The 25,276-nt window shown below is 35.9% G+C and overlaps 1 long non-coding RNA gene across 2 annotated transcripts in view; it reads left to right on the forward strand.

Moving 5' to 3' along the window:
• The window catches only part of LOC141508227 (uncharacterized), a 79,456-nt gene that overhangs the window by 23,162 nt on the left and 31,018 nt on the right, over positions 1–25,276 (forward strand). The window contains exons 3-4 of one of the 2 annotated variants that reach the window (XR_012474366.1): positions 150–221; positions 865–3,694. This is a non-coding gene — a long non-coding RNA (uncharacterized LOC141508227). Of the gene's footprint in view, positions 1–149; positions 222–864; positions 3,695–25,276 lie in introns of those variants that run through there. The other variant, XR_012474367.1, reaches the window with a different exon arrangement.

Consider the following 25,276-nt stretch of genomic DNA (forward strand, 5'->3'; position numbering starts at 1 on the left):
CAGTTTAGAGGGTTGTGTGTGTGTGTGTGTGGGGGGGACCTACTTTGGTGCTACCTAAGGACCTCCTCTTAGCTGGTGTGTTTTTTTCATTCTGAATAAAATAAATTTTATTCAACATAATTAATTCACTGTCTATTCTTGAATCACAGGAATCACAGGAAAGAAAAATGGCCTGGTTTCTGATAATTTACAGGATAGGTGGAAAGATCTCCCTTAAATGGGTGAGTAACTTAAGAGACTATTTAATTCTATTCCATCACTTTTATAGATGAAGCTTAAGGGAAAGATAGGTTTAATTATATACATATATATATATGTATATATATATATACATATATATATATGTATATATATATATAAAATGAATAGTTTTTAAGTCCTTTTCACCACTTCATGACCCCAGTTGGAGTTTTCTTGCAAAGGTCCCGGAATGGCTTGCCATTTCCTTCTCCAACTCATTTTACACATGGGGAAATTGAAGCAAAAAGATGAAGTGACTCAACTAGGGTCACACAACTAGTAACTAAGGAAAATGAGTCTTCTTGACTCCACGTCTGACACTCTCTCTATTAAACTATCCCATTAGCTTTCTATAGTACCTCACGTATCTCCTATTCAAGAGATCAGTATAAAAACTTGAAAAAGCCCCTTAATTTCTTCTCCATTTTCTCTCCTTTCCATGAATATATATATATATATATATATATATATATATGTATATGTATATGGAGAGAGAGAGCTGTATCTCAATACATTTAAAACTATTGCCCACAGACAGATAGATGTCAACTATATGAGGCTAACTTTGAACTAGGATTTCAACTATCTGAAGCTAACCTTGAATTCAAATCTTCCTTATTCCAGACTCAGTGTGATATCATCTGCACTATGTAACTACCAGCTGGATTCTCCAGATAGTAAGAATCAGAGGAAAGATTCAAACCTAGGTCCAATGATTCCAGAACTCCATGGTTCCACCTTAAGGAAAGACTCACTGGAATCCAAGGCAGAGTAGGCTACATGCAAAAGAAAGATTCGAATCAAGGCTACAAGAAATTTGAGGTGAAGACTCTGCCATAATGGTGGTACAGACCATCTGGGCACTTTTTTATTGATGATCATATAAGGCTACTATATCACCAGGAATCATTACCCTAAAGTGAGAAAAATTCCTGCAGCTTTGACTCGGGTTTGGAACCCTCCCAGTTCTGGCATAAACTCATATTTTTCAAGTAAGTGTTTTGCAAAGGAGAAAAGGGACAAGGGTTCAGCCTAGAGAAGATGGGAGGTGCTTCAGTGTTGTTTATTAAGATGCCTGCCTCCTCTGAGAGACTGACAGTATTCATTATAGCATCTCCTTGGAAACCATTCCAGTGTGTGAGCTGCTGAGACATCTCCAGAACACTGTATGTGTATGGTGTGGTGCATACAGGGGACAGATTTAAAGGAAACATGGAAATGAATCAATAGGGCATTACATGCTGTCCTTTTAATTCTGTTAAGATGTATACAGCCCACTGGCAACACCTGCAGCTTTATTTTCTCAATCCACTTAATTGCAGATTGGAATTCATCCTTCATCGGCTGCAGCAAAATACCAAATTCATTCTCAGGGTCTTTTTATGTTTGGCCCCATGCAGATTTCTTGACAAATTTACATTCATTAATAGTAAAGAAAAATCAAATGCATTTTCCAGGCTTGTGACTAGGAAACAAACACCAGTATCAAATAGCATTTAATGTCCCTTAGTCTAAATTATGAAGACTTTAAAGAGAGAGTCACAATGTTGTCCCTGGTGACTCAGTCTTAAGGAGGAGAGACCATTTACAACACAATACACTACTCCCCTTCCCCTGCAGCAATTTCACTCACAATTCTAGGGAAATTATGGAAGACGGTGTGGGTTTGGTGGAAAGAATATAGTATTTGATGTTAAAAGACTAGATTTTAATTGTGGTGCTGTTACTATTCACCTGTATGACTTTGGTCAAGTGATTTAACCTTGCTTCAGACTGTTGAGGTCTGTTCCATCTATGATCCTCTGGCCCTAATTTGACACTTTACTGTGGACCTGAATCCCAAGTAAGTGACCTTTAAAATCCCAGCTTTTTATTCATAATGATATATATCAAAGTTAAAAAGAGAGAACTATTAAAAATCTATCCCCAACATGTAAGGGAACATTATCTACTCTTAACACAATAGAAACAGAAAATATGATTAAATTAAATGCAAACTTTGAAGAAGGGAACTTAGAGTTATTTAGAATCAGATTGATAATAAAATAAACACTAAGTCCTAAAAACAGAAGACCTGGGCCCAGCATCCATCCATCTACCTTTGATGCTTCCTACCTATGATAAATGACTCAATCTCTTCTGTCAATTATACAATGAAGGGATTGAATTAGATCTCCTCTGAAATCTCTTCCAGTTTCAGGTCTATGGTATTTTGCTTCCAGTCCAAATCCTTTAGTCAAAGCATCAATCCCTTTGTAAAATATCCTCTGACAAATGGTCAGCTGGCCTCTGGATTTGCAGTTTTAGACAATTCTGTTATAAAACTTTTTGTCTTGTCCACCACAATTTTGCCTCCCTGTAATTTCTGCCCATTGGAACCAGTAAAATGGCCATTCCCCTCTTTCACATGACAGTTATATTTGGAGATTGCACTTACTTTCTATGTCTTCTCTAGGCAGAACATATTGACAAATATTATCTTTAATTATTTGTCAAAAAAATTGGTCTCTTGGTCCTTTCCTTACCTGTTTATGCTCCACTTAATACATTTAAGTTCATCTGTCTCTCTCAAAATGCTTAGTTATGATAGAATACTACTGTTCTATGAGAAATGATTAACTCAATGATCGGAAAAAGTCATGGAAAGACTTGCATGAAATAGTGAAGAATGAATTGAGCTGAACCAATAGAACACTGTATGTTGTAATAGCAATAGTCTGTTAGGAATGACTTTGAGTGACTAAATACATAAATTAAAAATAAAGAACAAATGAAGATGCTATCTGCATCTAAAAAAGGGGCATCTGGGTGGTGCAGTGAAAAGAGTACCAGCCCTGGAGTCAGGAGGACTTGAGTTCAAATCCAGTTTCAGATATTTAATAATTATGTAGCTGTGTGACCTTGGGTAAATTACTTAACCCCATTGCCCTGCTGAAAAATCCAACCCCTCTCCTAAAAAAATACAGAAAGAACTGATAAACATAAGTATGTATAGAATAATTTTACATATATATGTACTTATTTGTGTCTAATGGTAGCTACTTCTACAGTAGGGCAGAAGAAAAGGAAAGAAAAAAGGGAAAAATTTACATGGTAAATTTCTTATATATTTATTTATTTTAAAATTTTATTTAAGGTAATGGGATTAAGTGATTTGCCCCAAGGTCACACATCCAGGCAAGTATTAAGTATCCGAGGTAATATTTCAACTGAGGTCCTCCTGACTCCAGGACAGGTACTCCATCTACTGTGCTACTTAGCTGTCCTTATATTTAAAGGTATACATAATAGATTTACAGATTCATGTGCTATCATCTTTTTTTATTATACTGTTATAGAAATGTTTATTTTAATGAATGAATTTAAAATAAAGTAATTTTTAAAAAATTATGTGGTATTCAGTAAATATTGCTCTAAAGGTGTTCTAACAATGCAAAGGACAATAGTACTATCATCTGCCTCATTATCCACAGAATATATATATATATATATATATATATATATATATATGTTCCATTTTTTCAACATTCATTTTTATAAGATTTTGAGTTCTACTCCCTTCTTCCCTTTCTTCCCCCCTCTAAGACACCAAGTAATCTGATATAGATTATATAGGTGCAATCATTTTAAACATATTTTCATATTAGAGGTATAATGAAAGAAGAATCAAAACAAAAGGGGAAAAGAGAGCAAATAAAAAACAAATTTTAAAAAAGTGAAAATAGTTTGCTTTGGTCTGCATTCAGACTCCATAGATCTTTCTCTAGATTTGAATGGCATTTTCCTTCACAAACAATACAATTTTTAGAATTGTCTTTGATTATAGCTGATTATTACACAATGTGGCTTATTCAGAGTACAATGTTCTCCTGGTTCTGCTTACTTCACTAAGAATTAGTTCATGTAAGTGTTTCCAGGTTTTTCTAAAATCTTCCTACTCATGATTTCTTAAAGAATAATAATATTTCATTACTTTCATAAACCACAGTTTGTTTAGCTACTCCCCAATTGATGGGCATCTCAATTTCCAATTCTTTGTAACCACAAAAAGAGCTGCTATAAAAATATAACAAGTATATGTGAGTCTGTTTCCATTTTTTTCTGATCTCTTGGATTACAGATCGAGTAGTGGTATTGCTGGATCAAATATTTATTGTTTCCCTTTTCCATCCATAATCAATCTAATAGGTTGAAGGTGGAATCTCAGACTTGTTATAATTTTCATTTCTCTAATCAGTAGTGTTTTAGAACATTTTTTCATATGACTAAGGATAACTTTAATTTCTTCATCTGAAAACTGCCTGTTTATATACTTTGAAAGTTAACCATTTAAGGAGTGACTTATTTTCTTATAAATTTGACTCAGTTTTCCAGACATTTCAGAAGAGGCCTTTATCAGAGGCGCTGACTATAAAAATTGTTTTCCATCTTTCTGCTTTCCTTATACTCTTGGTAGCATCGGTTTAGTTTGTGCAACCCCTTTTTAATTTAATGTAATTAAAAGTATCCATTTTTCATTTCATAATGTTCTCTAGCTCTTGTTTAGTCACAAATTCTTGTGACTGATCTGATAGATAAACTATTCCTTGTTTTCCTTATTGAATTTTGGTATCAGCCTTTATGTCTAAATCATGAAACCTTTTCTACCTTATCTTGGTAAAGGGTGAGAGATGTTGGTGTAAGCCTAGTTTATACCTTACTATTTTTCATAGCATATACTATATTCTATTGATATAACTCATTGCCAATTAGCTTTGGGAGGGGTCTGAGATTTGGGTAAGGATGGGGAGCCATGTCACAATCCTTCTGAATTCATAGCCAACTAAATATAGCCAACTGCTCCTGCTATATCTTTCCTTATTCCTGCGCTACAGAAATTGACTGAATTCAAATTATAGGATTTGACATTTATCACTATTAGATTTAAATTTAAATTTAAATTTGTTAAACAGATCATTGTTTGAACCCATGGCATTCTTTTTAGACCTTGATTCTGTAATCCAGTATATTCCTAGCTATGTGTCTTTTGAAAATTTTATAACCCTACCATTCATATCTTTGACCAATTTAATGATAAACATGCCACACCTCACTAGAGATTCCTCCACCAATTATTCCCCATTGGAAATGTTCATTGGATTCATTTTAAATCCATCTAACAACATCATATTTCAGTCCATAGACTCTCATTTTGTCCCAAAATTTACTGTGATTAACTCTGTCAAATAACTTTTGGATCTCAATATACAACTCTGTTACAGCAATCTCCTATATACTTAGTAAATCCTATAAAAAAATGAAGTTTGATGTGAATTGCTTCTAGTGAACCCATCCTGATTCTTTATGATCCAACCACAATGACTGGGTATAGAACAGAAAAGTATGAATGTCCCTCTCCTGTTCTCCCGGAAGTGGTTTGTACAGGATTTATTCCTACAGAAACCTGACTTCTAATTAGAGAGATGAGGCTCTCCATTTACATATTCCTTGTCTCCATATAAAACTCCCACCACCCCAGTCCTTGGAAAAGTTACTAATTTTAGTAAAAGTTATGGCTTATGTCAAAATCTCCCCAAAGGGGAAAAAAGAGGAACCCAATTGTTTATGGAGTAGGTAATTGATCCCTACACAGAGAGAAATATTCATCATAAAAGAACTGCAGTGAACATAAACAGAATAATTAGAATGACCTCCAGTATATAACTTAAGTAAGTTTTAACTACTTATATTACAATCAGTTGGGAGGCTAATATTTTAAGTGCCATAAGAACATATGTACATATATAGTGAATTGCAAATTAGACATTTCACATTTCACTGGGCACTTTCCAACCAAATGGCTAAATTTGACCTTTCCTTTTCCTTTGAAGTGGATATTTCCAACTGTTATGTCATTGTGACCATTCAGTTCTGACTGCTGGTGGAACACACAAGAAAATGTCTGGATCTTCTGAACTCAGGAAATGTCTTTCTTGATGTATTCCTTAGAGTAACATCAGGATAAAGCACACATGAAAAGGGCAAAGATAGTTAAAGATCATATGCAAGTCATCCTTGTGAGTCCATACTCCAAGTGAGGATCAATAATGGGGTCCCCATTTATCAGCAACTATTCACCATTGGTGATTCACAGGAAATCACATCATGCCATCTGGAGATCCAAAGCCAAGACAACACCAATTTGAAGTGGTCTCTTCTTTCACCAGAGAAAACTTCTACCCCTTTGTTGTTATCCCAGGGTAGGAGTCTGCTCATTTTTACAACATATTTAAAAGGTAGAATCCTTTAGGGAAATGAGTCACAGAATAAGAGGAAGCAGCCCCCAATATCTCACAAGATTGCTTGAAAGTAGGCAAAGAATATTTGTGTGTATTTGGTACAACTCACCAAAAATTACAAATCTGAACATGCTCTGTGACCCTGTTCCTATAGATATTGGTAAAGATACTCTAGTGATCTGTCATTTCCTTTTCCAGGTCATTTTACTGAGGAGGAAACTGAGGCAAATAGGGTTAAGTGATATGCCTAGGATCAAACAGCTGGTAAGTGACTGAGGCTTGATTTAAATTGATGAAGATGAGTCTTCCTATTCCAAGCCCAGTGTTCTATACACTGTGCCACCTAGCTGTCTATTTTTTGTTATTGAATCTTTTCCAGTTCTTCATGACCCCATTTGGGGTTTTCTTGGCAGAGATACTGGAGTGGTGTATCATTTCCTTCTCCAGGAACTAGAGGTTGGTTACCAATTAATAAAATATTTGAGGAAGATTTTGAATTCTTATCTTCCTGACTCAGAATCCAAGGCTCAACATACTAGGCCACCTTGCTGCTAGTTTATAAAATGTCCTATGGAGTTCTCTGACTCCCAGTGACAATATATAAATCCACCATGTAAGGGATCATTTTTCTGTTGCTTTTTTTGTCATGGTCTTCAAATGGGCATGTTGCAAATGGGTATTTTACTCTCAAGATTTCTTTTTCAAGGATAATTTGTTTCTTCTTTCTTCAAAAGAGATCATGTCTTCTGGAGAATATGCTCAACTTGAAGACCCAACTAAGCTCTTACCTCAGACACTTACCAACTTTTAACCTCTCTCAGTCTCAGTTTCCCAATCTGTAAAATGAAGAAAGTAATAGCTTAAATTTCCCAGAATTGTTATGAAGCTATGTCTATATACATACACACATACATATCTATCTATCTATCTCTCTCTCTCTCTATATATATATATATATCTACAAAATATATATGTAAGCACATGGTTAACCTTAAAGTTATATATGCTGGCTGCTGTTATGATGATAATGATGATTATTTAGAACATGTGGCTGCCCAGAGCCCTCCCTCCTTGGAATTCAGTCAAATGTGACAAAAATCAGCATTGTCTGGGTAGATTCTGCTTTACCTACTAGGTCTAACTAAGGAAGCAGCACAAAGAGATATCACCAAAGCTAGGATAAACTCCCATTTTTTACAAGTAACTTTAATTTGTGCCAAGGGAGATTTATCAAGGCAACACAAATATAAACATGAATAAATCACATTTGCATTGGACATAGTCTCATAATAAGAGTGAATGATAACCAAAGGGTTACACTGGTATCTACTTAATGATAAGAGCTCTAGAGCAAAATCCAGGATACATTGGTGGTCACTCCTATGATAAAGTGATCAGAAAGCAGAGACAAGAATGGAATAGGATGAGAAGGCATAAATAAGTCTTCTCTGATTCTGGATGTCACAGGATAGCTAGGTGGTGTTGTGCACTGAGTACCAGGAAGACTCATCTTTCTCAGTTCAAATCTGGCTTCAGACACTTACTAGTTGTGTGATCCTGTACAAATCACTTTACCCCGTTTGCCTCAGTTTCCTCATCTATAAAATAAGCTAGAGAAGGAAATTACAAACCATTCCAGTATTTTGGCCAAGAAAACCCCAAAACCCATTTGATATGACTGAACAACTATGAATCACAGATCTACTAGATCATAAGTCATAGCTTTCAAGTTGAAAGGGACCTTAGAGGTCCTTGGTGGGAAGTTGGGAATCCCCCTTAAAAAACTTTACAAATTGACTCCTTATACAACCCTGTGGGGTCAGCAGAGCAAAAATTTTTCATGTTTTATAGATGCAGAAAATGAATATTTGAAAGGTCAAACATATTCTCCTGGAGTTCTACCTTATAGGCAAGTATTTTTCTCTTTTCTCTAAAACTCTTAAGTAGTTCATGACTAATAAATTCATCATATTAGAAAACATTAAGCATTGTCTGGATGGAAGAAAACAGGGATCCTGAAATCATTACAAATTATATCCTTGCTATTGGCAGAGAGAGAGAGAGAGAGAGAGAGAGAGAGAGAGAGAGAGAGAGAGAGAGAGAGAGAGATTTAATATATTGGAAGCTGGTTGAATATGATAATGAAACATTCTTTCTAGGTCACAGAAAGAAAGAATCAGATTCTTTTCAAAGACCCTGAGATGCTGATCATCTACAAAATTAAACAAGGAAGAACAATTTACTAAGTCAGGGAACTTTGCATCAGGATCCATGGAATCTTTCAAGTCTCTTCAAATTTTTTTCAAGGCAATGGGGTTAAGTGGCTCTCCCAAGGCCACACAGCTAGCTAATTATTAAGTGTCTGAAGTCAGATTTGAACTCAGGTATTCCTGAGTCCAGGGCCGGTGCTCTATTCACTGCACCACCTAGCCACCCTTCAAGACACATTTTACAAAGAAAACTTTCCTCTTTAATTTTTTTAAGACAGTAAAATTCACAAGAAATGTAATACTGGATTCTCTAACTTTTATATTATCCAAAATGTTATTTGACAGTAACCATTTAGTGTTTGAGGAGTCTTTCACTTTGCTACATGCATTACTTCATTTGATACTACAGCTTTGAGAAGACTCCATTTTGACAGGTAAAGAAATCTGAGACCTAGAGATGTTAAATAACTTACTCAGAGTCATGCTAGCTAATGGCGGTGAGCCTAAAAAACAAACCAAAAAACCTGAGTATCCCAGCAATTTATTGTTCCTGTTCTGTTCAACCTGCTTATCATGATTTAGATCAGAGAATCATAGATTTTGAGTATCAGAATTTGAATTGGGAGGGACCTCAGCATACATCTAGATCAAGCCATACCTGAAAATAATTTCTTTTATAACATTTTTCAAGTGGTCATCTAACTTTTATTTGAAAGCTTATAAGGAGAGCAAAGGGAAAGGGAAGAGAACAAGTTTTTTTATTAAGCAGCTGCTGTGTATCAGGCAATGTACTACACTGAGTACACCTCAAGGTAACTTATTCCATTTGGGGAGGCCAGTAAGCCTAAAATTGTCTTTTTTACAACTTCTACTCATTGCTCTGGAATCTCTTCTCTGTGTACAAATGGAATAAATTCTATCCTATTGCCATAGAGCAGTCCGTCTCATACTGTTATATCTCCTCTTGAGTCTTTTAATTTCTTTGTTAAACATTTCCATTTATTTCAAATGATCCTCATATGACAGGGAGAGCCAGCACATGTACTGTATCTGTGGATAATAAGAAGCTAAAAAGAATAACTAATATATTGAGTGACAAAATTAGGATTCAAAAATATGCTGACAGACTCACCAATTAATGAGATGAAGTATGGTGTGTGGGTGTGTAGAGTGCTAGGCTAGAATAATTTTAAATGTATATAAAGTTCTGTTGCTATGGGGTGCACTTAGAACCCCATCCCCCTCACTTCACCCATACCCCCCCCAGATTTATTTCTTTATTCACTTTCTTTCTGAGTTCAAAGGCAGTCTAAATGATATGTTCTGGAATATAATAAGAACTTACAAAAATAAATGTAAAACTCTTTCTCTAATTAGCATCAACCCCCATTTTTCAGATTGATTCTAGTGAATGACATGATCAGAGCTATATTTTGGAATCTAGCAATCTGTGCAAAGAGACTGAAGAAGGGAAAGATGGGAGACTTGACATTTAAACAAAGAGTCAAAGCCAAACTGGGATTCTAGAGAATTTGGTTTAAATCTCAGCATTATTGATGTGACCATCAGAAAGCCACTTCACCTTTGTGAGTCTTAGATATTAGGAAAATTGAGGAAATAATATTTATAGTAACTATCTCTCTAGATTGTTGTGGGAAAAGTAATTTGTACACCTTAGAATATAGTAGCAGTCAGTTATGATTATAAGGACATGGTCCAGCAGACAACTCTGAGAGTTGTTCTCACTTAGAAATCACTCTCCTAAAGCATACTGTCTAGACGAGGAAGTCACTTATGATCTCAATGCTCCAAACAGTTCTATAAGAGTAGAGGTGATTTGCATTCTCAGAGAACTTCCTCATTGGAAGTTCTCCTGTATACAAATGAAATCCATACTAGATGGAATGATGGTTCCTCTGATTAGTCTACTTTTTTCAGATCCCATCTGGAATATTGTTCTCAATTCTATATGCTGCATTAATAATGGATGGCATTGACAGACTGAAATTTATCCAAAGGAGCAAAATCGGGATGAGAAAACTGGATACTCTACTATATGAGAAACCATTGGGAATGCTCAGATTGGGAAGATGACGACTTAGAGGATACGATTGCTTTTTCCCTAGTATATGATAGGTTAGATGTACTTTTTTTTAATCATACACTTAATTTATGAAATAGGTATAACTCCAAGGAGTTAGATTTTGGTTCCTTATAGGAAATTTTGTAGATGAAAGACATACCTTGGTCAGGAGATGGGACAGAACACCTTTGAGATTTCTTCCAGTTCAACAATTTGATGATTCTCTGAAAGATAGTAATGGGAGATACATAGTTTTAAATCTTGTTTAGGGGTTGTCAAATTGAGAGCTTCTTGAACAGGAGCAGCTGACAGTCCTAATGAAGTAGTTGGGAAAGAATGGAGCTTTTATAAGACACAGGAGAATAAGAAATCAAAAATGAAAAATGGTAATTATTAAACCTGTCCCTAGATAGCTGGGAAGATTTTGCTTTTTCGGACTCCAGACTGAGTCAAATTGAAAGTAGCAGCTGTACCAGAGTGTACAAAAGAGCTGTTTGTATAGTTGGGGCGGGGGTTGCTCTAGGAGATTTCCAGGCAGGAACGTGGTCCTCTTGCTACAACTGTCTGGGTAATAGAATGTTCTCATTTACTTCTGGGTCATCATAAAATCTAGCATTAGCAGTTATTTTATAAACAACAGCTGCTTTTAGAGATGTTGAATTGTTCCCAAAGTCAAATTTATGTGGAATTCTGTGTTCCTCTTCAGGGCCAGCCTCAAAGCAGGTCTTTAACATTCTCCCACCTCTGTTTCTTTGCCCATTCCCTTTCCCTCAGGTACTCAGTGTCATGCCAATAATTTCTGATTTCCTAGAGCCTCTCACTACAGTATGCTTTCCAGACCCCTCTCCCCCATTACCCCCTTCTGCTTCTGTCCTGTTACAATGTCAAGTTTCCCATTTACAAAATTGCCATTTAGTTAGAGCAGCAGACCTCAGCTAGTTGTTTCTCTCCACTCAGACTTGCCTCAGTCAGTGACTCTATTTGGAAAAAGGCTTAGAATATCAGAACAACTATTTCAACTGGGATGTTCTGACCTGTTATTTCTCAGGCACCCAATATTGACCAACTTGCTTTAGACTGAAACCAAGGGTCAGACAAAAGTTCTGTCCCCCTACATGGAAAGCCATTGAGGTAATGTGGGATTTGCCAATGAAAAAGTCCATGAAGGGAACACGTTTTCTGTTTGCACAGCCAGTTTAAGTTCAGCAGCCAATCAATACTCAAAGAAATTCAGTATGTTCTGAAGTAGTGATTAAGGCCCTCTGTTGTTCAAACCCAGAAGCAGGCTCACTAAATGTCCCTATGGGTCCCCAGTGTATGCTCACACATTTGGGTTCTCTTTGGCTTATCTCTCATTGCACCTGTAAATAAAGACCTTAATTTTTCTGCTCATATACCCCTCTTCTTTCTGAAGTTCTAGTAAAATTTATGCCCATCTTTTTTTTCAGTCAGCAAGTTTTTATTAAACATCTACCATGTGTCCTGCATTGTGTTAAATTACTAGGGTGTTAAGACAAAAAAGAAAGACAGTCCCTGGCCCTCAAGATGTTTACATTTTGTTGGGTAAAGAGAAGGAAGGAGATGGCAACATGTACCCAGGTGACTAAATATCAAATATATTTTGTTGCTCAATTGTGTCTGACTCTTCCCGACCCTCATTGGAGGGTTTTCTTTTTTTTTAAATTTATTTTTATTAAAGATGTTATTGGAGTTTTACAGTTTTTCCACCAATCTTGCTTCCCTTCCCCCTCCCCCCCACAGAAAGCACTCTGTCAGTCTTTACTTTGTTTCTATGTTGTACCTTGTTCCAAATTGGGTGTGATTAGAGAGAAATCATAGCCTTAAAGAGAAGTCTAAGAGGTAACAAGATCAGACAATAAGATATCTGTTTTTTTCTAAATTAAAGGGAATAGTCCTGGCACTTTGTTCAAACTCCACAGCTCCTTATCTGGATACAGATAGTACTCTCCTTTGCAGACAGCCCAAAATTGTTCCTGATTGTTGCACTGATGGGATGAGCAAGTCCTTCAAGGTTGACCATCACTCCCATGTTGCTGTTAGCGTGTACAGTGTTTTGGTGGTTCTGCTCATCTCACTCAGCATCAGTTCATGCAAATCCCTCCAGGCTTCCCTGAAATCCTGTCCCTCCTGGTTTCTAATAGAACAATAGTGTTCCATGACATACGTATACCACAGTTTGCTAAGCCATTCCCCAATTGAAGGACATTTACTGAATTTCCAATTCTTTGCCACCACAAACAGGGCTGCTATAAATATTTTTGGACAAGTAATGTTTTTACCCTTTTTCATCATCTCTTCAGGATATAGACCCAGTAGTGGTATTGCTGGGTCAAAGGGTATGCACATTTTTGTTGCCCTTTGTGCGTAGTTCCAAATAGCTCTCCAGAAGGGTTGGATGAGTTCACAGCTCCACCAACAGTGTAATAGTGTCATAGATTTCCCACATCCCTTCCAACAATGATCATTATCCTTCCTGGTCATACTGGGCAATCTGAGAGGTGTGGGGTGGTACCTCAGAGAAGCTTTAATTTGCATTTCTCTAATAATTAATGATTTAGAGCATTTTTTCATATGGCTATGGATTACTTTGATCTCCTCATCTGTAAATTGCCTTTGCATATCCTTTGACAATTTGTCAATTGGGGAATGGCTTTTTGTTTTAAAAATATGACTCAGTTTTCTGTATATTTTAGAAATGAGTCCTTTGTTTAGAAATGAGTCACTAGTTGTAAAAATTAGTTGTAAAGATTGTTTCCCAATTTACTACATTCCCATTTACTACATTTACTACATTTCTTTTGATCTTGGTTACATTGGTTTTATCTGTAGAAAAGCTTTTTAATTTAATGTAATCGAAATCATCTAATTGGTTTTTGGTGATGTTCTCCAACTCTTCCTTAGTCATAAACTGTTCCCCTTTCCATAGAGCTGACAGGTAGACTAGTCCTTGATCTTCTAATTTGCTTATAGTATTGTTTTTTATGTCTATGTCCTGTAACCATTTGGATCTTATCTTGGTAAAGGGTGTGAGGTGTTGGTCTAATCTAAGTTTCTTCCATACTAACTTCCAATGTTCCCAGAAATTTTTATCAAAGAGGGAGTTTTTATCCCAATGGCCAGACTCTTTGGGTTTATCAAACAGCAGATTACTATAATCATCTCCTGCTTTTACACCTAGTCTATTCCACTGGTCCACCACTCTATTTCTTAGCCAATACCAAACAGTTTTCATGACTGATGCTTTATAATATAGTTCTAGATTGGGTAGGGCTAAGCCACCTTCTTTTGCATTTTTTTTCATTAAGCTCCTGGCAATTCTTGACTTTTTATTTCTCCATATGAATTTACTTACAATTTTTTCTAACTCGTTAAAGTAATTTTTTGGAATTTTGATTGGTAGGGCACTAAACAGATAGTTTAGTTTTGGTAGAACTGTCATTTTTATTATATTAGCTCTACCTATCCATGAGCAGTTGATATTTGCCCAGTTATTTAAATCTAATTTAATTTGTGTGAGAAGTGCTTTATAATTGTTTTCAAAAAGATTCTGAGTCTGTCTTGGTAAATAGACTCCCAAATATTTTATATTGTCTGAGGTTACTTTGAATGGGATTTCTCTTTCTAGCTCTTCTTGCTGTTTCTTGCTAGACATATATAGAAAGGTTGAGGATTTATGAGGGTTTATTTTATAACCTGCAACTTTGCTAAAATTGCTAATTGTTTCCAGTAGTTTTTTATATGATTTCTTGGGATTCTCTAGGTAGACCATCATGTCATCTGCAAAGAGTGAGAGTTTTGTCTCTTCCTTCCCAATTCTAATTCCTTTAATTTCTTTTTCTTCTCTAATTGCTGACGCTAACATTTCTAATACAATATTGAATAGTAGTGGTGATAATGGGCATCCTTGTTTCACCCCTGATCTTATTGGGAATGCCTCTAGCCTCTCCCCATTGAATATAATGCTTGTTGATGGTTTCAGATAGATACTGCTAATTATTTTAATGAACAGTCCATTTATTCCTACACTCTCTAGTGTTTTTAATAGGAATGGATGCTGTATTTTGTCAAAAGCTTTTTCAGCATCTATTGATATGATCATATGATTTCTGATAGGTTTGTTGTTGATATAATTGAGTATACTAACAGTTTTCCTAATAATGAACCAACCCTGCATTCCTGGAATAAATCCTACTTGATCATAATGTATTATCCTAGTGATGACTTGTAATCATTTTGCTAAGATTTTATTTAGGATTTTTGCATCTATATTCATCAGGGAGATAGGTCTATAATTTTCTTTCTCCGTTAACTCTTCCTGGTTTAGGTAACAGTACCATATTGGTTTGATAGAAAGAGTTAGGCAGAGTTCCATCTTTCCCTATTTTTCTGAAGAGTTTATATAGGATTGGAACCAATTGTTCCTTAAATGTTTGGTAGAATTCACTTGTGAATCCATCAGACCCTGGATATTTTTTTTAGGGAGTTCAGTAATGGCTTCTTGCATTTCTTTTTCTGAGATAGGATTGTTTAGGTATTTAATCTCTTCTTCATTTAACCTGGGCAACTTATATTTTTGTAAATATTCATCCATTTCACTTAGATTATCAAATTTATTTGCATAGAGTTGGGCAAAATAATTTCAAATTATTAGTTTAATTTCCTCCTCATTGATGGTGAGTTCACCTTTTTCATTTATGATACTAGCTATTTGGTTTTCTTCTTTCTTTTTTAATCAAATTGACCAGAGGTTTATCAATTTTATTGGTTTTTTCATAATACCAACTTTTGGTTTTATTTGTTAATTCAATAGTTTTTTGCTTTCAATTTTAGTAATTTCCCCTTTAATTTTTAGAATTTCTAATTTGGTACTTAATTGGGGATTTTTGATTTCTTCTTTCTCTAATTTTTTTAGTTGCATGTTTAGTTCATTGATTTCCTCTTCCTCCAATTTATTCATATAAGCATTTAGAGCTATAACATATCCCCTGAGAGTTGTTTTGAATGAATCCCATAGTTTTTGGTATGTTGTTTCATTATTATTATTATCTAGGATAAAAAGGTTAATTCTTTCTATAATTTGTTTTTTGGTCCACTCATTTTTTAAAATGAAGTTATTCAGTTTCCAATTTGTTCTGGGTCTATATCTCCTTGGACCAGTATTGCATATGACTTTTATTACATTGTGATCTGAGAAAGATGTATTCACTATTTCTGCCTTTCTGCAGTTGATCATTAGGTTTTTATGTCCTAGTACACGGTCAATTTTTGTATAAGTTCTATGTACTGCAGAGAAAAAGGCATATTCCTTCCTATCCCCATTCAGTTTCCTCCATAAGTCTACCATATCTAATTTTTCTAACAATCTACTTACTTCCCTAATTTCTTTCTTGTTTGTTTTATGATTCGATATATCTAGATCTGATAGCGGGAGGTTGAGGTCTCCCACTAGTAGAGTTTTGCTGTCTATGTCTTACTGTAATTCTTTCAGCTTCTCCTCTAAGAGTTTGGATGCTGTCCCACTGGGTGCATATATATTCAATATTGAAATGAATTTATTGCCTATGGTACCTTTTAGGAGGCTATAGTTTCCTTCTTTATCTCTTTTAACACTATCTATTTTTGCTGCTGCTTTGTCTGAGATAAGGATTGCTACCCCTGCTTTTTATGCCCATCTTTTCAAAGAGTCTAAAACTAAATCAGAATCAATTAACTGAAGACCTCTCAAATTGGGCTCTGTCTTTTTTTCCAAAATGTATACGAATATGGATAAATACTGCTAAGCAGCCCATTCACATGAAAGGGGGAGAGGATGATCCATGAAAAGGGGAAAACCCTTTCTTTACTAGAGATGTTTATTAATTAATTATCAAAAGATAAGGAGAGGGATATTTGAAGTGTTTGGGGGGAGGTCCCAAAATTTAGACTGACAGGAACTTTAAACATTCCCTGCAATGGTCCCTAATGATGACTCAGGGTTATATCTCCCATATACCTGCCTGGAGAAGCAGACCTTGGGGGAAATTTCATAGGCTTCAGATTTTACTAAGGAACCCAAGCAAATAACTATCTGATTTAAAATAAAACTTTCTCGTGAAGTAGCTTGGCTGGCAGTCATCAGAATAACTGTTTCTGAATGCAAATGCCTACTGTTGTTCTCTTTATTTCTCTCAGCCTCAGTTTCTTCCTGTGTAAAGTGACCAAAATGGACTAGTTGAATTCCAAAGTCCCTCCTAACCCTAATGATCCTACAATTCTAGATGTAGAGGAGAGAAAAGAGATACTAGAAAGAATAAATGTTCAGTTGTCTTCCTGTCACAAGTGTTTATGGTACATGAGGAAAGTTCAATGAGTTCATCCAGAAGAACAGAGTTATATACCAAAGAATTTGAGCCAGAAGAAACATTTAAATCCATTCTTCTCCTGGTCTATCATGTCTTTTAAAGGCTGATCTTTTCACCTGTATGATTCAGATAACTGATAAGGCTGATAAGACTCCTGAATGAAAGCTATTACTCCAACAAAACTAAAAGGTTTGTTGTGGGAAAGTACTTAACACTTTTTTCTTTTTTGCTAGTTGTCCCAGAACTGTTAACAGTAGGATCAGTTTTCTTGGAGTGTGGCTGGGTGGAAGTGCTCTGTCACCTCAGAAGGCAAAAGACAAAAACATGCTGTAAACTATTTTTAAATAAGAGCAACAACAGAGTGGAGAGGTCACCAAGGGGAAGGAATCCAAGAAACTGGTCACCAAGTTAGATCAGTTTTTCTTCTGTAACTTGGACTCACAATTTTAACAAATATACATATATATATATATTTATATATGTATATATATATACATATATATATATATATGTATATATATATATATATATAAAACAAATAGAAGCAACATCCAGACCCTTCCTAAAAGGGAACCTTGCAGAGAAGGAAATATTTCAAAGGTTTGAATGGGAGTCCCAAGAAAAAGCAGACCACTCCTCTAAGCTAATAGCTTATCACCTAATGTAGGCAAGGCAGTTGTGTACCAGAGGAGAAGGTTGCTGCTACTGTTATTACTACTGGTGTTGTTTGTCCTTCATTCTCGAAGAGGAAACAGGAGGAAAAGGAAAAACCCTCAACTATGAAAATGAGAAGAGAGAGGGGAGAGAGGGAAGGGAGCGAGACAAAGAAAGAGAATGAGAGGAAGAAAAGGAAGTAGAGAGGGAAGGAAGGGGGAGAGAAGAGAAAGGAAGGAAAGGAAAAGAGAGGGGAAAGAGAGAGAAGGGCAGAAAGACAAAGAGAAAAAGAGGAGGGAGGAGAGGAAGGGAAAGGTGAGAGACAAGGAGAGAGACAGAGAGTAAGGGAGAGAAGGAAGGAGAGCAAAAGCAAGTGGATGGAAATACAGAAAGAGACAGAGACAGAGAAACAGAGAAAGAAAGGCAGAAATTGACAGAGACGAACAGAGACAGAGACTGAGAAAGAGATGGGGGAGAGAGAGAGGGAGACAGGGGGAGAGACAGAGACAGAGACACAGAGACAGAGACAGTGACAGAGACAGACAGACAGAGAAAGACACAGAGACACAGACATAGACACAGATGCAGAGACAGAGAGAAACAGAGAGTTTCCCTGGCTGGGAGTCACAGGGAAAGCAAAACATAAAGATAGATCATCAGGAAGAATAGTCTCTTTGTGTGAAAGAGCACAAAGTTTCATCATTAAAGCCTAGGTTTAAGATATTGGGCCATAATCTCTCTAAAGATTTTGAATAATTATCTTATTAAATATTGCATTTACTGGGGAGTTGTACAAAGAACATATTGGCCTAATGTACAGTACTAGCTAGGAAAGGATCTCTTTGCTGAAGTCTATTAATTAGAGGTATGTGTGTTTCTGGGGAAGGAGGGAAACAAGAGAGAGAGAGAGGGAGGGGAGGAGAGGGGAGGGGAGGGGAGAGGAGGGGAGGGGAGAGGAGAGGAGGGGAGGGTAGTGGAGGGGAGGGGTAGGGGAGGGGAGGGGAGGGGAGAGGAGGGGAGGGGAGGGGAGGGGAGAGGAGGGGAGAGGAGGGAGTTTGTTGCCTGTGGGTGGGTCAAATACAAATTTTGGAGGATAGTTACTGGACTTACAAATTAATTGCTATAATTGACTCCCAGATGAAGAAATTCCGACCAATTTGGGTCAGTACTTTCTTTGCAAATATAGAGTCTTAGAGAAGGGCTTTTAAACCAATTTTGTGTCATGGATACTTTGTGGCAGTCTGGTGAAACCTGTGGACCCTTTCTTAGAAAAACAGGCCATCTAAACCTTTATCTAAATCATTGATTAAACTACGGAATGGCAGAGTCAAGGACAGGTCTGTAGGAAACTTCACTGGAGTTATCCTTCAAGTTGATATGGAGTTATTAATAACTACTTGTGATTTACTCCAGTGAGTCAACCTATTCTAATTCCATCAAATGTTAAAAAAAAACCTCTATCTCACATCTCTTCATCTTGTCCACAAAGGTATTATGAAAGACTCTTGTCAATAGTATCTACCAGTCTGTCTATCCTACTTACCAAAAAAAGAGGCAATGAATTTTCTCTGATCTGCTTTTGGTGAAGGCATGTTGGGTTTTTGCTTCCCTTTTTAAATGCTCAGAAATTATCCCTTTACCAATTAGGTCCTCAGGTCTTTCCAGGAATAGAAATCACATTGATTTGTTTGGTTGCAAGACTCTAGTCTTCTTTTATATTTGTCCCTTTCCAGTCCTGTGGCATCTCTTCTATTTTTTTCTTTAGAAAGATTTTATCAATTTTTAGTTTTACAATTTTCCCCATTCTTGCTTCCCTCCCCCACCCCCCCCCCCCACAGAATGCATTCTGTTAGTCTTTACATTGTTTCCATGATATACATTGATCTTGGTGGAATGTGATGAGAGAAAAATCATATCCTTAAGAAAGAAAAATAAAGTAAAAGAGATCACAAAATTATATAATAAGATAATGGTTGTTTTTATTCCTAAATTGAAGGTAATAGTCTTTGATCTTTTGTTCAAACTTCACAATTCTTTCTCTGGATCCAGATGGTATTCTCCATTGCAGACAGCCCAAATTGTCCCTGATTGTTGCACTGATGGAATGAGAGAGTCCATCTAGGTAGATCATCACCCCCATGTTGCTGTTAGGGTGTACAATGTTTTTCTGGTTCTGCTCACCTCACTCAGCATCAGCATCACTTCATGCAAATCCTTCCAGGCTTCCCTGAATTCCCATCCCTCTTGGTTTCTAATAGAACAATAGTGTTCCATGACATACATATACCACAGTTTGCTAAGCCATTCCCCAATTGAAGGACATTTACTTAATTTCCAATACTTTGCCACCACAAACAGGGCTGCTATGAATAATTTTGTGCAAGTGATGTTTTTACCCTTTTTCATCATCTCTTCAGGGTATAGATCTAGTAATGGTATTGCTGGATCAAAGGGTATCCATATTTTTATTGCACTTTAGGCATAGATCCAGACTGCTCTCCAGTAAGGTTGGATGAGTTTACAGTTTCACTAGCAATGTATGAGTGTCCCTGATTTCCCACATCATTTCCAACACTGATCATTGTCTTTTCTGGTCATATTGGCCATTCTGAGAGGTGTGAGGTGGTACCTCAGAGATACTTTAATTTGCATTTCTCTAATAAATAATGATTTAGAGCAATTTTTCATATGGCTATGGATTACTTTGATCTCCTCATCTGTAAATTGCCTCCACATACACATTATCCTTCAACCATTTGTCAATTGAGGAATTGCTTTTTTTAATTATAAATTTGACTCTGTTCTCTATTTTAGAAATTAGTTCTTTGTCAGAAATGCTAGCTGTAAAAATTGTTTCCCAATTTACTACATTTCTTTTGATCTTGGTTACAGTGGTTTTGTCTGTGCAAAAGCTTTTTAATTTAAAGTAATCAAAATTATCTAGTTTGTTTTTAATGATGTTCTCCATCTCTTCCTTGGTCATAAACTGCTTCACTGTCCATAGATCTGACAGGTAAACTATTCCTTGATCTCCTAGTTTGCTGATAATATTGTCCATTATTTGTTAATAATATGCACTAGATACTCCATTTGGTCCCTTGACCTGGACTTTTCCAAAGACTGTAACTTTTTCTAAGATAGGGCTAATGTTTCTGTCTTGTCTCCCAACTCAAGAATGAGAACTAGCCTGGCAGTACAATCTCTCATATTTCCTTCCATCTCACTATGGATAGGGAGAGATGAAATTGATTTATGTCTTGTTTCAAAAACATGATTAAAACCTCAACAATACTCATAGCTACAGCTACATGGGCATAGAGATGTAAGCACCCCCTTATTCTGTTCATTTGTTCCACTTGAATGCAGAAGCAGCAGGGACAAGGGCTGAGGGGTGACAACAGGAAATGAAGAGACAGAAAAACAGATAAACATAGAGATAGACACAGAGAGAGTGAAAGACAGAAAGAGGTGGATTAACTGTAGTTACATGAGAGTAAAGATCCCCATCAGGAGCCAAATAATTAAGACAGTGAAAATTCACCTTGAATTCTAGTTCTATCACATTCCATATTCCCTGCTCCACCAAAGGTCAGAAACCCCAATTCTAGTGTTTCTGCTTCAGCATCTAGTAACTAATCCTGTGGAAAGTGTGAATCAAATATTCTGAGGGAACCATGCTGCTACATTCTTTTGCCTGCTCAAGAGAGGATTCAGACTAGAACTGCTGGATCACAATTAATTTTATGGTTAGGGGAGCTTCTGTATCTACCAACCTCAAGCCAGGACTTACTCTGTGAACTCTAGAAGTGTGGGAAATACTATACAATTTAGCAGAAGGATTCTGATAAGCCTCTGTCTACTCATCCATGAACAATATTCTTTTTTTCCCCTTTCTAATCTAGCTAGGAATGAGTATCAGAAAGTCCCTTAATTCTTTGGAAGCTCATACTTATAATTAGCCTGACCCTCAAAGCAGTATCCCCTCTTAAAACAATGGTAATATAGACATAGAAATGTTCACAAATGAAAATCCAATGTTGGCATGAAGGGATGACTAGAGACATGGGACAAACAAAAAACTTTTTATCTCTTGATATTGTACCTGGGAGAGAGCATTAATAACTGCAATGTGGAATCAAATTCATACTTGAGCATTTTGAGAATTACTAATGTATTATAATAGCTAATATTTATATAGTGCTTAAAAGTTTGTAAAGCACTTTTCAAGTAGTGTCTGCTTTTATCTTCACAACAACCTTGAGAGGTAGAACTATTATAATCCTCATTTTACAGATGAGAAAACTGAGGCTGCACAAGATTAGGTATCAAGTCTCTGAAGCAGGCTTTGAACTCTGATATTCCTGACTGCAAGCCCATTGCTCTATCCACTATACTCCCATCCTGCAGCTTCCATAAAAACTAAAGGTATTCAAAGTGGAATATATTGCCTGGTGAGGTGCTGATCTCACTATCACTAGAGATTTTTAAACAGATGTTGTAGGACTCATTTGTCAGGGATGATGAAAAACAGAAGCATGTATTGGGTATCAGGTCAGATTACTGCTAATGTCAGTTCTTTAATTCTGTGGAATTTGTCTTTAGTTTGTAAAAAGTTGAGCTAAATGAATAACCAGATTAAATGGCAGGAAAAATAGACATCTACTGCCATGATAAAGCAGTCTTATTATCAAGAGGTCTATCTATAGGTCATGTACCTTGAAACGATCTCAGATCTCACTCACACACTCACACAGAGATCATAGCACCCTTCCCTGTCTTCTAATCTTGTGCTTTCTTGTTCTTGCTCATGTTTACACCAGACTACTTCTATCCAATGTGCTAGAACTCTTCCTTCATGCCTTTTATCATTACATAGGTATGAATACACCATACAGGCTATCTATATGTTATCACTTGGGTTTCCCATCTTTTGCAACCCAACATCACACGTTGCATCCAAGTTACCATGGATGACATACTGCAGCATCTTAGCATTCTCTGGAAGTCTTTCTACTGCTTTTTGAATTACCAGCAATTATTACAACTCCATAAGTATCATAAGGATAATTCTTTTGCATTCACTGTATACTTCTGGCTTAAGTGTACTTAAGTACTAACCCTTAGCACAATCTCCTTCTTAAACTTCTTGACTGAAACAAATTACCTCTCTGCAATTACAGAGTTCTCAACAGCAGAAATATCCAAAGATTATCCAGATAACAGTTTTGACTATATTTTAAAATGCTACTTCATGGGGTCCTTTCAAAAATTGAAACTTTTAGGAATGTCATAGAAAAGAGGACTAAGAGACCAGAGTGTTAGAGCTGTTGGAAGCCCAATATTAAATTATATAATATATCCTCTCATTATATGAATGAGGAAAATGAGCCCCAGAAAGATCATGTGCTTTTTCTGGATCTAAGACCTCCTCTTATGCTATTTCTCTCTATGCTTCTGTTCAGACTCTAGTCCTTAAGACCTTTCTATCAGCCTCTCTATGCCAACTTGGATTAGAAAAAAAATGACTCACTGTGATTTTGTTTTTTGTTGGATGTACTGATCAGGATTCACTGTAGTGTATTTTCTAGATCTCTTTGGAGGGGAAGGGGGAGAAACTCCCTTTACAACTTCATTTTGGCTCCATCACTTGAAATGGCCCTGATTTAGAAAGAATTATATTCATAAAGTTCCTTTAAAACCTGGTGACCATGGTGTTCACTTGATTACCAGGGTATGCTCAAATCTGTAGCACATCTGCCAAGTCAGTAGTCTTTGGAGCATTGGGAAACTGGAAAAAATTTCTTAAATATGAATATTAATGTATAAATGAATATAAAAATAAAAAAGACAAAGATAGATAATATAAACATAAAGATAAGCAGAGATATAGGAAATTATATAGATAAACATAAAGAAATAGACAAATATAAAGATAAAAATATAGATAAATATAAAGAAGTGATTAGTGAGTACATACACCAAGTACATTCACTAAGTAAATCAGTTGGCTTATGCATATTATTTTACCTCTCAGAGGCAAAGTATCCTAAAAAAAGTATTCTTTATTTTATCAAATATTTTACTTTAATTTCTAGATATATTTTGTAAAGAATTTATATTATTATAGGGCTGAATTTATGTAAGACCAAATCCATTTCTTTAGTTAATTAAAAGTCTTTAACATGCACCCTCAGTATACAAGAGCACTTTGGTCATTCTGAGATGTCTTTGACATCTAGTTGGATTTCTCTTTAATGTCTTGTATATGAGTTGAATCTATTGAGAGCCCTTTGTAATTACACTCTAGATAGAGCCAGAAATTTCATTCAGCACCACCAAACACATAAAGCACTTTCTTAATTGTGCCTTCTGCCTTTGTAGTGGTGCAGGCTCCATCTTGGTAAGAGTCCCATTCTTTTAAAGTCTCATCAAAGGTTTAATTATGTAGTACATTATAATCACAGATTTATTAAATGCTCTCAATTTGTGCCTACCAAACGATTATGGGTTTCTATAGTAATAGGAGCCTTCAGGAGAATAACAGGTCAAGCATGGGTATAATTTGGTACTGTTTGACGTCAACCATTTCATCTTTGGCAGAGTTAATCACAGTTCTGGTCATTCAAATTTGAAACCTGCTGAACTTTGCCAGGAAAGGTTTGTACCCCTTAAATTAATTTCTCAAGAAATGATACTCTTCAGATTTCATTGAGTTATCACTCTAAAATATTGTTTTAAACATCACTACAATTATTTCTCTCTACTATTATGAATGAAATATAAATTATCTTACATCAGAAAATAATTCTCTATTGTAATAGTGAAGTTAACTGTATACAACTTGCCATGTTTAGAGTCAGACTTGAGCTTGTCTTGCCGCTGTCATCCCCTGGATCTGTGGTTCCACTTATGTCTATCTTTTTGTGTCAAACAGTTAACAAGAGCTATTTATAATTACTGCCATCAGTTCTTTGACACCCACTAAATTCTTGAAATTTGACTTTGATCTTTACCACTTGACTGGCATAGCTCTCTCAAAATCATAGCATTGATAATACTTCATGTGTCTCTAAAATATTTATGAAAAATACTTTTGTCGTAGCCAACTTCTGAGGTAGATGATAAGGCTTTTTATAAGAATTTGTATACAAGTATTACTACACTCATTTACAGATGAGGAAAATAAGATTCAGTGAATTTACTTATTCAAAAAACCCAACTCAGTCCTTCAAAGCCAATGCTCTTTCCAGTACATCACACTGACTTTTAGTGATCATCTGCCATTTCCTTAATATAAAATATAAGGGCCCCTTTTTCAGCCTTCATCTTCTTGATCTCTCTACTGTATTTGGTATCTTGTCTACTTCCTCTTTCCTTAATCTCTCCTCGCTTAACATCTCTGAAAGTGTAACTATCCTTCTCCTCAAACCATTATTTCTCTGTTACCTT

Source organism: Macrotis lagotis, chromosome 1, assembly GCF_037893015.1.
Source record: "Macrotis lagotis isolate mMagLag1 chromosome 1, bilby.v1.9.chrom.fasta, whole genome shotgun sequence".
Taxonomy (NCBI): Eukaryota; Metazoa; Chordata; class Mammalia; order Peramelemorphia; family Peramelidae; genus Macrotis; species Macrotis lagotis.